This window comes from Palaemon carinicauda, chromosome 24 (assembly GCF_036898095.1).
Source record: "Palaemon carinicauda isolate YSFRI2023 chromosome 24, ASM3689809v2, whole genome shotgun sequence".
Lineage (NCBI taxonomy): Eukaryota > Metazoa > Arthropoda > Malacostraca > Decapoda > Palaemonidae > Palaemon > Palaemon carinicauda.
The window spans coordinates 16,004,376-16,017,473 of NC_090748.1; the positions used below are offsets into that span (position 1 = coordinate 16,004,376).

The following is a 13,098-nucleotide window of genomic DNA, read 5'->3' on the forward strand; positions in this document are numbered from 1 at the left end:
TCTGGCTGTTCCAAAAACATTGCCAATGCCCAACAGACAAGCCATTCTGCTGCCGCAACGGTTGGAAGGTGACCCTAGTCGGGAGTTGCTTCACGCACCCAGCTGAATCCAGGTATGCCGCGATAGTGGGGGAAGCCCTAGCGGTAGCCGATGCCCTTGACAAATCACACTACTTTGTCCTTGGCTGCTCAAACCTGGTCATTGCGGTAGATCACAAGCCACTATTAAAGGTGTTGGGGAACCGATCCCTGGATGACATCCCGAATCCCCGCCTGCGTAACCTAAAGGAGAAGACACTGCGCTACCGCTTCCACATCGTATACGTGCCAGGAATGAGCAATAAAGCAGTCGACGCCATTTCACGTCATCCAAGAGGCAACACCAACCCAGAAAAACTGTATCTCGCTGACGACAATGCATCAGTCTGCCACCACTCCATACCGTCAGTCCATCACGATACCCTTGCCGTCATACGCATGAGGGACTATGACACATTCACGATTGAAGAGCCCGCGTACCTCACAGCACTAGAGTCCCTTCCCGCGGTCACCTGGGATGGCGTAGGGGAATCTACAGCAAGCGATCCCGCCCTTCACGCACTCACAGAGCTCATCGAACATAGGTTCCCAACGTCAAAAGATGACATGCCGTAACACCTCCCTGTGTACTACCACCTACGGAATGAGCTCACCATCTTTGACGGTATCGCATTGTTCAAGGATCATGTTATCGTCCCCACGTGCTTACGCCAGGGCGTCCTATCCGCGTTACATTGGGCACATCAGGGTGTTTCCATGATGACGGCTCGTGCAGAGTCAACAGTGTACTGGCCAGGCATTACCGCAGACATACAGGCGGCTAGAGATAACTGCGAGGCTTGCCACCGCATGGCCCCCTCCCAACCATCCGCACCCCCTACCCCGACCGTCTTGCCTGTTTACCCATTCCAGTTGATGTGTGTCAACTACTTCACTCATAAGGGCGCTCACTACCTGGTGATTGTGGATCGATACTCGAACTGGCCACTTATATCAGTCTACCGGTGGTGCCAAAGGACTAATTAACAACCTGTGCCGTGCATTTGTCACGTATGGAATTCCTAAGGAACTTGCCACCGATGGTGGGCCCGAATTCCCGGCAACCGAAACACGCGGGTTCGTGAGAGACTAGGGTGACTGTCCACCACCAACTGTCATCAGTAGCATTTCCAAGCAGCAATTGCAGAGCGGAAATCGGAGTGAAAACAATGAAGCGCCTGATTACTAACAACACGGGGACAAATGGAGACCTGGACACAGATGCCATTCAGAAAGCAGTCCTCCAGTACAGGAACACTCCAGACTCAGTCACCAGAATCTCCCCAGCCATGTTTGTCTTTGATCACTCGTTCCGCGATCTCAACCAGATCCTTCCTGGGAAGTACAACTCCCGCACCACATGGCGCAAAATCCTGACATCCAGGGAAGAAGCACTACGCAAGCACCATGTTCGCATGATGAACACTTGGTCACAACACACTCGCTGTCTGCTACCCCTACGGTTTGGTGACCATGTTCGCATCCAAAATCAGACCAGCCCACATTCCACCAAATGGGACAGGACCGGGACAGTCGTCGAGGTAAGGCAGTATGACCAGTATGTAGTAAAGGTTGATGCCTTGGGCCGAGTATAGCTGCGCAACCAGAAATTCCTGCGAAAATTCACACCGGTTACGACCCCGACAGAGCCCCAAAATATAACCGGTGGCAAATCCAATCCCACCAATTAGTCTCGCCGCGGTCCGGCCATCCAGGACTGTCAAAATGCCCAAATGGCATAAAGACTATGATTTTTCATCTCATGCTTAATATGTCTATGCCCAATGTCATAGAATGATCGATCGACCTGATATTATATCAGACATTGCATTACTTTCATAAGTGTAATTATGGCTTTGTGTAACTTGACTAGTTTGAAGAATGTTTGATCAACCTGTTATTAGATTAGATGTCGTATTACCCTCCTCAGTACATTCATTTAGCACTATGATTTACAGAACTATCAGACTATTCAGTGAACATTTTCCATTTTAAATTTAGTGACCCGGTTAATTACTGTTCAAACTTAACCAGTCTCTTCCTAGCCGATCAAGACTTTAGAGGAGATAGAGAATCATGACTTACGAACGTCACCTGTGTGTGACACTGAGCGTTGTAGAGCACACCCCTCGCTTGTAGCTCGTTTGTACATTGTTTGCGTGCCAAATACAAATGGAAATCGTTCTTATTTAATACTTTGGAAATTTGCGTAAGTAACCTATAGAAAACGAGACAACAAACTGCGGTCCTCTAAGGTCGGAAGAGAGAGAGAGAGAGAGAGAGAGAGAGAGAGAGAGAGAGAGAGAGAGAGAGAGAGAGAGAGAGAGATTTGTGTCTCGTTGTATCTTATTAACACTTATGATCTGAGTTCATGTCGGGAAGGACTGCTCAGTACATAAAGGACTTTGAGTGTGGTCCTATTGTTTTGAGTGATATGAATATTAATAGTTTATTGGGGAAGAGATATCTCCCGTTATTCCTTAGAAGCCGTAAAGGGAGAAGTGGTATTTGTTACGAAAAAATATTTGTAGCGGCTTTTCAGTCAGTAACAAATTAAGTATACAATCCACTTTATCCATCATTTTTTTTCACCACATTGGGCTTGAATAAAGAAAAAAACAGACACCAAGATGGAAATATAAACTGTGTATTCTGTGATGTTATATTGTCCACATTATGGTTCTATAAGAATAAAGGCAATTGAGCCCCAACAACCATACGAAGAAGATAGAGCACAGAAAATATTGAAAATAAGAAAAGTGTACTACAACAAATGTGGGTGAAAAGAGAAAAACTAGTGAAAATAAGGAACACACAAAACTAAAGGACACCAGAGGCGCCGTTACAAAGACGAAGCCTCAATGTGAATCTGAACCTGAACCTGAATGTAAATAAACAAACAAACGGCTCCTCCTCCTGTCTAGGCTAACTGTCTGGTGTCCAAGTTTTATGGTGTTTGTCGAGGCATTACATTTTGGGAAATTTGCCGAGTTTAATTCAGTATGAATTGAAAGGTATTTAAGAGTTTTTTTTCCTTTAATCACAATAAGGACATATTGCAATAGAGTAAGGTCCTGGCTTTATCTCAGAATGTAAGTGCTTGTGTTAAAGCTTAGATCAAATATCCTACAATGAATAAGTATTTGAAGCAAAAAATTATTTAGGCCAGGAAAATTTAGGTGTATTAGCTCCTCTGATGGGTGGTAGGTGTCTAGGTCGTTGGGATAGGTGTATACTTTTTATGATAATCTGTAATACAGTAAAAATTAACCCCTTTTTATTACTTGTCAAATAGATTTTCTAGGGGTGTATGTACGATAGCGGACATCTGTATGTATTATTATGGCTAACTTAGAATACGGCATTGTAATGGGGGTCGCACCCCCGTCAGGTAAGTAGGTAAGGACACAGCCTGTAGGTTAGGTTAGGGGAGAAAATTTAGGTTAGTTGATGTCCATTATTAATCAATGCGTGAGGAACTGGCCGCTGATATATAAAAGCTCCGATTTTCTCAATCAGAAAATTTTGATCTTTGTCTCAATTACAATGTTATGAATATAGCCAAGAGTGAAAGGTTTTATGAGTAGAAGTAGTTTGTAGGAACAGGCGATATCTTTCCTATTACTAGCCAAATTGTTTTTCCTTATGGGGAAGATATTCATTACTATTATCCGATATACCATAATATGAAGTTTTTTAAATATGTAACTTCCCTGGTAGTTACATATATATAGTTTAAATCCCGTGTTTCGACGCGGCACGAGAGAAATTCAAAATTCGTGGCGATCGCCGCCATGACAGTAGGTGGTCATACATGAGCGCCATCACTCGTAGGTTATTAGAACCATTCCCAACATCTTCAGAAATTTTCTGTCGTTGATCGAGTCAACACCTCTGGAATTCTTTTCGTGGATATATTACTTTATTCTACAATTTGGTGAAGTACCTTTTGTCTGATTATTGTTAATTGATAACCGCGACCCATCTGGGTAACTGAGCAGTCATGTGACTTCCCGCACATGGCGCAGTGAAAACAAACCACACTTTAACGTGGTGTTGCATGAACGGTCGTCTGTTAAAGCTAAATTATTCGCCATTATGCCTTCATCATGTGATATTTTCAACTGCAAGAATCACAATATGATGCAAGGAAAGATGTTGCATTTTTACAAGTTCCCCATTCGTAGCAGAAGCCCGGATAGGAGGGATAAGTGGCTTGCAGCATGCCAGCAAATGAATCCAAATGGACATAAATGGTCCCCACCAAAGAGTCGGGTTATTTGTAGTGAACACTTTATCTCAGGTATTTATGAAATTTAACATATTTTAATATAATTTAACATTCTGGTGGTTGGTGTTCCAACAGTATGTCTATTGGTGTTCATTATGAATTTATATTAAATTGCCAAAATACAGGTAAACCCAAGACTGAGAAAGAACACCCAGACTACATTCCATGCATACTGCCTTTCATGAAAGACAGCTATGCCAAAGCCAAACGACAACTTGAGAGGTATGAGCGAAATGACAAGAGAAGGCGATTGGTTTATGAGGCCAGCAGTAATACACCTCACACTTGTGTGCTGTAAACAGTTCAAAATAATTATTGTTTATCATAATTTTTAACTTGCAAGTGTAGCTAGAAGTTAGAACAGTTGTATTTTATATCTTATTACTCACCTGAAGCATTTAACTTTATATTGTAACGTGTTTTAGCAGCTCCAACCAAAGAATTCACATAATCGTAAGCCATTGCTCTGGTTTGTTTTCACTTCGCTTTATTCCCGCGCTAGCGGTCACGTGATCGATGACATCAGCCCACGGTTATGAATAGCTTTCGCTGCCTTTCAACTATCAAATATATTGTAGAGGATTTTTTTTTTTTGCGGGTCCATCTTAGACAGTTTAAGTGAACTTGATTTCAAACAAAGACGTCCAGACCCAGTAATGGCTCTTCTGTTGTTAAACTTTGGTTGTTGGGCTAGACCAGCTTTTGAGCTGCTCTTTCTTCCCGCTCTGTAATTAACAGGGAGCATGTATGTATTTGTTTTCGTTCCTTGCTCGTACATTGAGGGATCAAAGATTTTTTCCCCCTAGTTTATTAACGAACAACTCCTAGGGCGCATGACGTCAGGGGCGTGGCTACGTCCTCGGCCTTCAAGAAGAACTTTTCGGTGACGCAGGTCCTGCAAGCTGGGGTGTGGAAACGTCAGACCACCTTCACGGCCCACTACCTGCAAGACGTGACACACAGGAGGCTCGATACATTCTCTATCGGTCCTGTGGTGGCTGCACAACAGCTGGTCTAACCTCAGGCTCCTTATTGGACAGGTAGCAGAAGGTTGAGGGCATTGTTACCCGGTTTTAGTCTGTGTGAATGAAAAGATCTGTCTGGCCCTTTTCTTTTCTTCATCCTCTCCTCCCTTGGAGAGAAATAGCAGCCTGGGTCCTTTGCACAGCTGACCTCAAACCTCTGCAGGTAAACCATGCTCCCTTGTGTTCCTAGTATTAAGTTGTAATACTGTCATGTCCCCATACCCTGACGAGGTGGTATTGGAGATTCCTAGCCTAGATTTCCATCTGAAGAACTCCAGGTCAACTTCCTAGGACGAGTCACTGCTCACCTTCACACACAACTTACGTAGGCCGCAGCAGTCTCACAACTGCCTGCGAGGAGCAGGGGCCCCTCGACCCTTGAGTTCTGTTAATAAACTCGGGTTCGGGGCCCCCGGGCAAGCCAAAGCCAGTAAGGCAGGGGACTTACCTCCCTTCCTAAGGGTTAAGTCACCCCATGTAAATAGCGTGGTTTGTATTTCAGTTACGGAACAAATGACAAATTCGTAGATAATTTGTATTTTTCCTAACTATACAAACCTTAGCTATTTACAGTTATGTGCCCGCCATCCCTGTCCCCCAAGATAAGTCCTACCTCTAAGTAAAGTGAGCTATTCACCGGTGTGTGTGAGGGGGGAGGGGTAGCTAGCTACCCTTCCTACCCCTCCGCTAACTAGTGGTGGGGTAGGAAACCCTCGTTAAAACTTTATGGCTCGTCATTCAGCTATGCCGAAGTAATTACCCCATGTAAATAGCTAAGGTTTGTATAGTTAGGAAAAATACAAATTATCTACGAATTTGTCATTTTGACGAGGTGTCGCACAGGCGACCTGCCTATTCTGGTGATGACTCATTGTCGCACAGGCGGCCTACCAGCCGCAATTTTCAACAGCAGAAGAACGTGGATGCATCGCTCCGAGTACCTGCTTCTCAACGTCAACCGACTGCTCACAGCGCCGAATGTCAGTCTATCCAGGCACGTCGACGATCGCCAGGCAGCAGAGCATGCCACCAAGTGGCATGACAGTCAGCAGCGTCAGTCAGACGCGGTAGCGGGGGAGAACCGCAACGGTAGCGGAGCGGAGCCTCAGCGTCAGTGTCAGTCAGACGCGGTATCGGGGCGGAGCGTACCGGGCCGGAGCGTCAGCGTCAGTCAGACGCTATGTTTCCCATGACAATTGATTTTTATGTCTACATGACCATGAACGTCTAGCGTTGGCACATGGTTGCGCTAGGCGCTATATTGAGAAATAAATCATAACTAGAAAGATACAGTATTATGTTCTCGGACCAAGGCCTGCTGGCTAGTTCTTGGTTGGGAGAGCTAGAATTGAAAATTCTAAGCATTGAGGTCAGTAACCAGAATCTTAAGGAGTTGACTCCTAGGAATCAAGACTTCTCTTCTTAGGATAGAGATTTGTAAGAGGAAGGGAGTGACTTTCAGAAACTCATGGGGTTTTCCTGAAGAGTTTCCTTTTTAGTTTATACATGCTGCTCCTTGTTCCGACTTCAGAGTTTTTCAATAGGTGTGTCGAAGCTAGCCAGGCTACAACCCTGGTTGAGAAAGCAAGATGCTTTAACCCAAACTGCTCCAATAGGGAAAGATGGCTCAGTGGGGAAATAAGAAAATAAATAAATTAACATTAAATCTTTATCAGAAGAGTAACAAGTGCAAAGAGTCAGTGCTGCTAGGTCAGTGCAATAACACGTCCTCAATGCAGCATAACGAACCTAACTGTAGAGGTTGGTGCAGCAGTGCCTGCAGCTGCAACAGTAGGAAGTGCATTAATGCCTTTATGAGAATAGAGCGTAAAAGTATATCTCCCACAACGGGCAGATCATTTATGATTTAATGTAATATATTTAAAACCGCAATTGCTCAGTGACTCGTAGACATAGCGCAATGCACTGGAGGATGTGTTAGTTCGTGTCCGTCTTACTTCTAGCCCGACACCTCTTCCTTACTTCCCAACCCCTGTGAGAAGGAATGTCATAAGGCTAAGGTATATGGCGGACCTTATGCGCTAAACGTTTTTTCCACCGAGCGATCCTGTCGATGCATTCCAAGACGTTTGCTCTCCGCTTTGGAATGACTTAAGTAAAGGTGTTTTCTTCGCCTTCGATTGACGAATTATGACGTCACAACCATGTGACGTATTCTCTTAAGCAGAACAAAATTTGAATGTCTTGAAGCGATCAGTTCATCATCGCTATGGCATCACGGATCTTGTAAAAATTTTTCTGTGTAATAGGACGTAGTTTCCTGATGAGGATAGCGTTTTACGTTTTCCTTTTCTGCTAGACTAGAAAGTGACTCGTCATGAATGCACGCGAACAGGACTTACCCTCGCAGCAGGCGTGTCGCGATGCTTAAGCTGGAAGCAATCGAGTGTGTTTTCTTCCACGACAGAGGGGGAAGTCAGACAAGTCGCATACAAACCTAACTCTTCCTCTGGAATCTTACGCTCTTTCTGGGAAGAAAGCGTTCGTCCTCGTCGAAGGAAGCAAACCTAGCCTTGGTTGACACCAACCAATACATCCAAGACCGGTCATGAGTTGTATGCTCCCTAACCTATCCTGCAGTAACTGATGTTCGCCGGAGGTTTTCTTTTCGGAAGAAGGCGACGTGTCAGCACCAAAAATCGCGTAAGACACGTAGTTCATCGGGGGATAGGGTGCTCAGTTTTCTTCTGTTCACGCTTCTTCCCCTCCCCCAGATTGGGAGAATGTCTAGTACCTTTCTTTGGGGGCCATCGACTATTGTTGACGATATCTCGCAGTATTAGGTACGTTCAGGTCGCGCACAAGGCGCGCTGGAAATGTCATAAGGACTTTCCCAGGTCGGTCGCGGGACTACGGTTGTTGATCTCTCACAGCGATTACTCACGTTTGAGTTAGAGCGCACGGTGCCCCGCAAGTGTATGTTATGTCTGAGATAAAGAGGTCAATTTCATCACTTTTTGGCGCTTACGATTCTCGGGCGGAAGAATTTCACCTAAAAGAATCTAAGAACAGCCGTAGACCAAGAATACATCTCCCAATAGTATCAAACAGCATAGTTCTCCGATACTTGGTAACGCTTCCTCGCAGCAACTAGCTCGCGTTACGGAAAGCGCTAGGGCGGACGTATGGGGCAGTCGGGTCTCTCACTTACGGCAGACGCAGATGCCAGTCTGGTCTCTCCCTCACGTAGACGCCAGTCTGGTCTCTCCCTCACGCAATCGCAGATGCAGACGCCAGTCTGGTCGTATGTTGGACTCTGACAGTCAAAGTTGATCTTTTCAACAAGTTGTCTCACCTTCGCGTTCTGCGGGACATGCGACTACCGCTCATGGGGACGCATGCTACACGCGGATAGCTCTCAGCGAGCTGATCATTCTGAAATCCCACGGCAACCTAGACGCATGTGTCAGCCTGGACATATGCTGGTTAAGGTCAGTCAGGTTTTTTCCCCGTGTCATGATAGACAAACAGTTGCTTCTTTGCGCCACTGATCGGACGCGATACTGTCACATCCTCGCGGCAAGCTGTAGATTGGCAACAGGCGGGAAGCAGGCAGCGCCCTGTATCCTCACGGCAAGGTGAACGCATACAGCACGCTGACACCTTACGTCAATGTAAACCTATGCGGCAATCTGGTCACATGCTAGACGCATACAGTCAAGTCTGTTTCTCTCATCAGTATAGGAAAATTGTTGACTCTCCTTTGGGACTCTCTGGCCACGCAACTAACGCTCCCTTGCGTCAAGCTTTTGGCTTAAAGTATGTTGAACACTCCCTGGTTACACACGATCAGGTCTTAACCTCACCGCATGAGGTTCGCGTTCTTGATGCTACTTTCAACAAGCCTAGCTTCGATATCGGTTCCTTGCAACCGATCTGAACGCGTTTCAGGAGGCGGTATAGATCTTGACTCTCCCTCACGACATGTTGATCATAGGCAGCATGCTGGAACCATACTGGACTCATGCTGGACGCATGCCTTCGGGCCATTTCCCCGCGTCAGGATCGTGAACGTCTTATTTTAAACTCTCAAGCTTTGGGTCTGGCTGCCTTCAGTATTTCGGAAACCCCTAAGATCTAGAGGGTTGTTCGAAGGAGGCGTCTGAGGCTATCGCTTGTACAAAGGTCTTTTACCTCAAGGTTTTGCAGCCCAAATAGGAGGTTTTAGGGAGTGGTGTAGAGCTAAATAAGTAACTCTAAAACACAAGTGGCCTATTTCTTCAAGTGGTACAGGAGTATGCTGGCAGCTGTCTTCAGACGCTGGAAATTGGATTTATCAAATAAAGTCCTTCTAGATCTTCTCAGATCTTTTGAGATGACTAAGAAGCGTCAGCAAGATTTGCCAGCCTGGAATTTAGAGGTTGTTTTAAAATTCCGCAGTAGTGACAGATTCGAGCCTTTACATTCGGCTTCTTTTATATGAGATCTGACTTTGAAGACTTTTCTTAGTAAGTCTGGTAACAACCAAGATTCAGTGAAGTTCACTCTTTTAGCAAGAACATGGGCCTCAGTAATGGACAAGCCAGATGCTCCTTGCAACTTGGATTCTTGGTCATAAGCAGTCGTCCTTCTCATCCATGGCCTAAATCTTTTGAGATCATTATTGTCTTGGATATGGTTTGTGAAGAGTTGAGGAGAGTTCTTTGTCTGGATCAAACGATGAAGTTTTATCAAGACAGGACTAGAGGAGTTAAGGGGCTATTCAGAGGCTCTTTGGGGCGCAGTCAAGAAGCCTGCGCTACCTATGTCTAAAACGCCCTATCATTTCTTGTAGATTTTAATTGCTAAGGCGCACTCACACTGTGGTGAGGCAGACCTTAAGCTGTCGGAAGAGTAAAGACTCATGAAGTTAGAGCTGTGGGAACTTCTGTAACTTTTAAACAAAACTGTTCTCTGCAAAGCATCGTGCATGCAGCCTTTTGAAGGGGGTAATCCTGTATTCGCCTTGCATTACTTATACCGTATCCAGTCTCTTTGTGAGGACTGCGATACTTTGGGATCATTCGTAACAACGAGTGCAGTAGTAGGTAAAACATCCACCACTACATTTCTCTAAATCCCTAGTACCCCTGTTCTCCTATTGGAACGTTTTTATATGTTTTTATGGTTGTATGTGAAGATTGGTCGACAATCTTCCGCAATCTTTGATCTAGTCAGGTGGTCATTTTGTTCCTGGAGAGTGCCCGGAACAAGGGTATTAGTTGAGGTCCTGTCATGTTATAGGTTATTGAACCGTTTGACAGCTCCTAGAGATCTTCAGCCCCCTGGGTGGACCGCTGGATCTCGTAAGGATAGCAGACAGAATGAGACAGAGAACCATTGAAGTCAGCTTCCTTAGCAGGTACGAACATATTAAGTGAATTTCCATTTGTGTTGCTGTCTCTGACCCACCACCAAGGGTGTCAATCAGCCATTCTTATATAACCAGCGGGTAAGTTTTATGTTTAAAAATGATATTTTCATAATAGAATAAATTTTTGAACATACTTACCCGCTGGTTATATAAGTTGTAATCCCACTCTCCTCCCCTCTAGAGACCAAGGGGCATGGAAGGTCTGAATATGTTGGAATAGTTCGGCCTGTCTACCGCCAGGGCGCTAGTGTACACCTGGCATATCTGCGATTGCTACAAGTTTTTGAATTTCTGCTGGGCGTCTAGGGACTACAGCCATTCTTATATAACCAGCGGGTAAGTATGTTCAAAAATTTATTTTATTATGAAAATATCATGTGTCCATCTAAAGAACTTCAGAACAACTTTCTAGGACGAGTCATACTTCTTCATACCTTCACACAGAGCTTGCGTAGGCCGCAGACCTTGCGTAGCAAGGTTCTAGCGAGGTGCAGGGACTCCTTATTTCTTGGGTGCTTACACACTCAAATAAGGAGCCCCTGGGCAAAGCCAAAAGCCAGACTGGCTGGGACGTCCACCCTTCCTAATGGGTGAGTCACCCCTATTAAATAGCATGGTTTGTATTCCAGTTACGGAACAAATGACAAATTCGAAGATAATTTGTTTTTTTCCTATCTATACAAACCTTAGCTATTTAACCAAACTTGCCCACCAGCCCTATCCCCCTTGAAGTCCTACCTCCAAGCAAAGTGAGCTCAAGCACAGGTGTGTGAGGGGGGGGGGGTAGCAAGTTACCCTCCCCCGCTAACTAGCGGTGTGGGTAGTAAACCCTTGTTAAAAATTAATGGCTCGTCATTTCAGCTATGCCGAAAGTAATACCCCTATTAAATAGCTAAGGTTTGTGTAGTTAGGAAAAATACAAATTATCTACGAATTTGTCATGTAGATTCCAAAAGAATTTTCAAGGGACTGTACTTATTTGACGACTCCCTAAGGTACCTACTGTTCCCCAAGGCTCTACCTAGTGCGGTGGTGCCCTAGGAACAGGTCCAGTCTCCCCTCATACAAATGAAGGTAGACGTGGACATAGACAAGGCCCTAGAAGGCATGGACATCCTTCAAGGAAGGATGTCAGAAGTGTTCATTGACACAGAAGGCCCTACTACAAGTAGGCCCTGAAGAAGACGTGGAACATCTACAAGCGGAGGAAGAAGGATCCATTTCAACGGCAACTGAAGACCCTCAGCTTGCCGGGACGGCATACCAACCTATGCTGTCAACCTCTTCAATCCTAACTCCATAACCACCGGCATAGGCCGTCATGAACGAAGAGATCCTCACTTCAATTCAACGGATAATGGAGTTGTTCTAAAAGGTACAAGAGATGATGAGAGAATCACTCAGACTGCAACAGATACTATTGCAAGAGAGGATGAATCGCCCAGGATCTACCAAGAGCTCTACTAAGAAGCTTGTTAAGGTGCTGAATTGCTCTCACCACTCCGAAACCCAGAATGCTACATGAGACTGCGGGATGAACATGCAACCCGTGAGGAAACAGTACCCAAAGAGGTCATTGTCCTCGAACATGACAAGGTACAAGCCATCATCCTGAAAACCTTGAAAGGAGCCGGGTACACCAACTCCAAAGTCTCAGCACTGAGCAAGAGACATCCCACGTTTCTTGCTCCTTCCTCCATCTCTTTCCCATGTTTGGAGAAAGCACTAGACTTCGCCGTCAAGGCAGTCGACAAGGGCAATCCTTGCTCAACCCTAGAGGAATGCAAACCATTCTCTCTAGCACTACCTGCCTGCGAGGAGAAGTGGAATGATGTCCGTCTAACCTTCTCCATCTCTAAGTTGGATCCAGAGATAGCAGGCCAGCAGTTCAATGAGAGCCTTCCGAAGTTGCCAGACCATCTTCTGAGGAGGGAACAGGAGACAAAAGAGAGACTAGCGGCCCCCCTTTCTCATCAGAACTGCCTGGAAATGAGTGCAGATCTACAGAACACTCCAGAAAGGATCATTTTCCTGGCTAAGTCCCACATTGGTACCCTTGTGAAAGACTTATATGCTTTCCTCAGAGCAAGGAGAGCCAGCAGAGAGTCCGTTTTGACCTCAGCAACCATAAGACACGAACCAAGGAAACTGATTACCTCGAACATCTGGGGTAAAGACCCTTTTCCCACAAGAACTGGTCCAAAAAATCATAGCCAGAGCAACCACGGAGAACGGCAACCTTCTCCAAAAGTGGGGCATGAGCTCAAAGAGGATATCTTCCTCAGACGGAGGTCCCCAGCCTAAAAATAAAAAGGCAAGGAGACCATGGAG

The 13,098-nt window shown here is 45.4% G+C and overlaps 1 protein-coding gene across 1 annotated transcript in view; it reads left to right on the forward strand.

The window, feature by feature from the left end:
• The first annotated feature begins 2,966 nt into the window (after positions 1–2,966).
• Positions 2,967–13,098, forward strand: part of LOC137618102 (zinc finger protein 501-like) — a 70,272-nt gene continuing 60,140 nt past the window's right edge. Inside the window, exon 1 of the mRNA XM_068348089.1 lies at positions 2,967–3,091. The gene's annotated coding sequence lies outside the window, so the exon portion shown is untranslated. The remainder of the gene's footprint in view (positions 3,092–13,098) is intronic.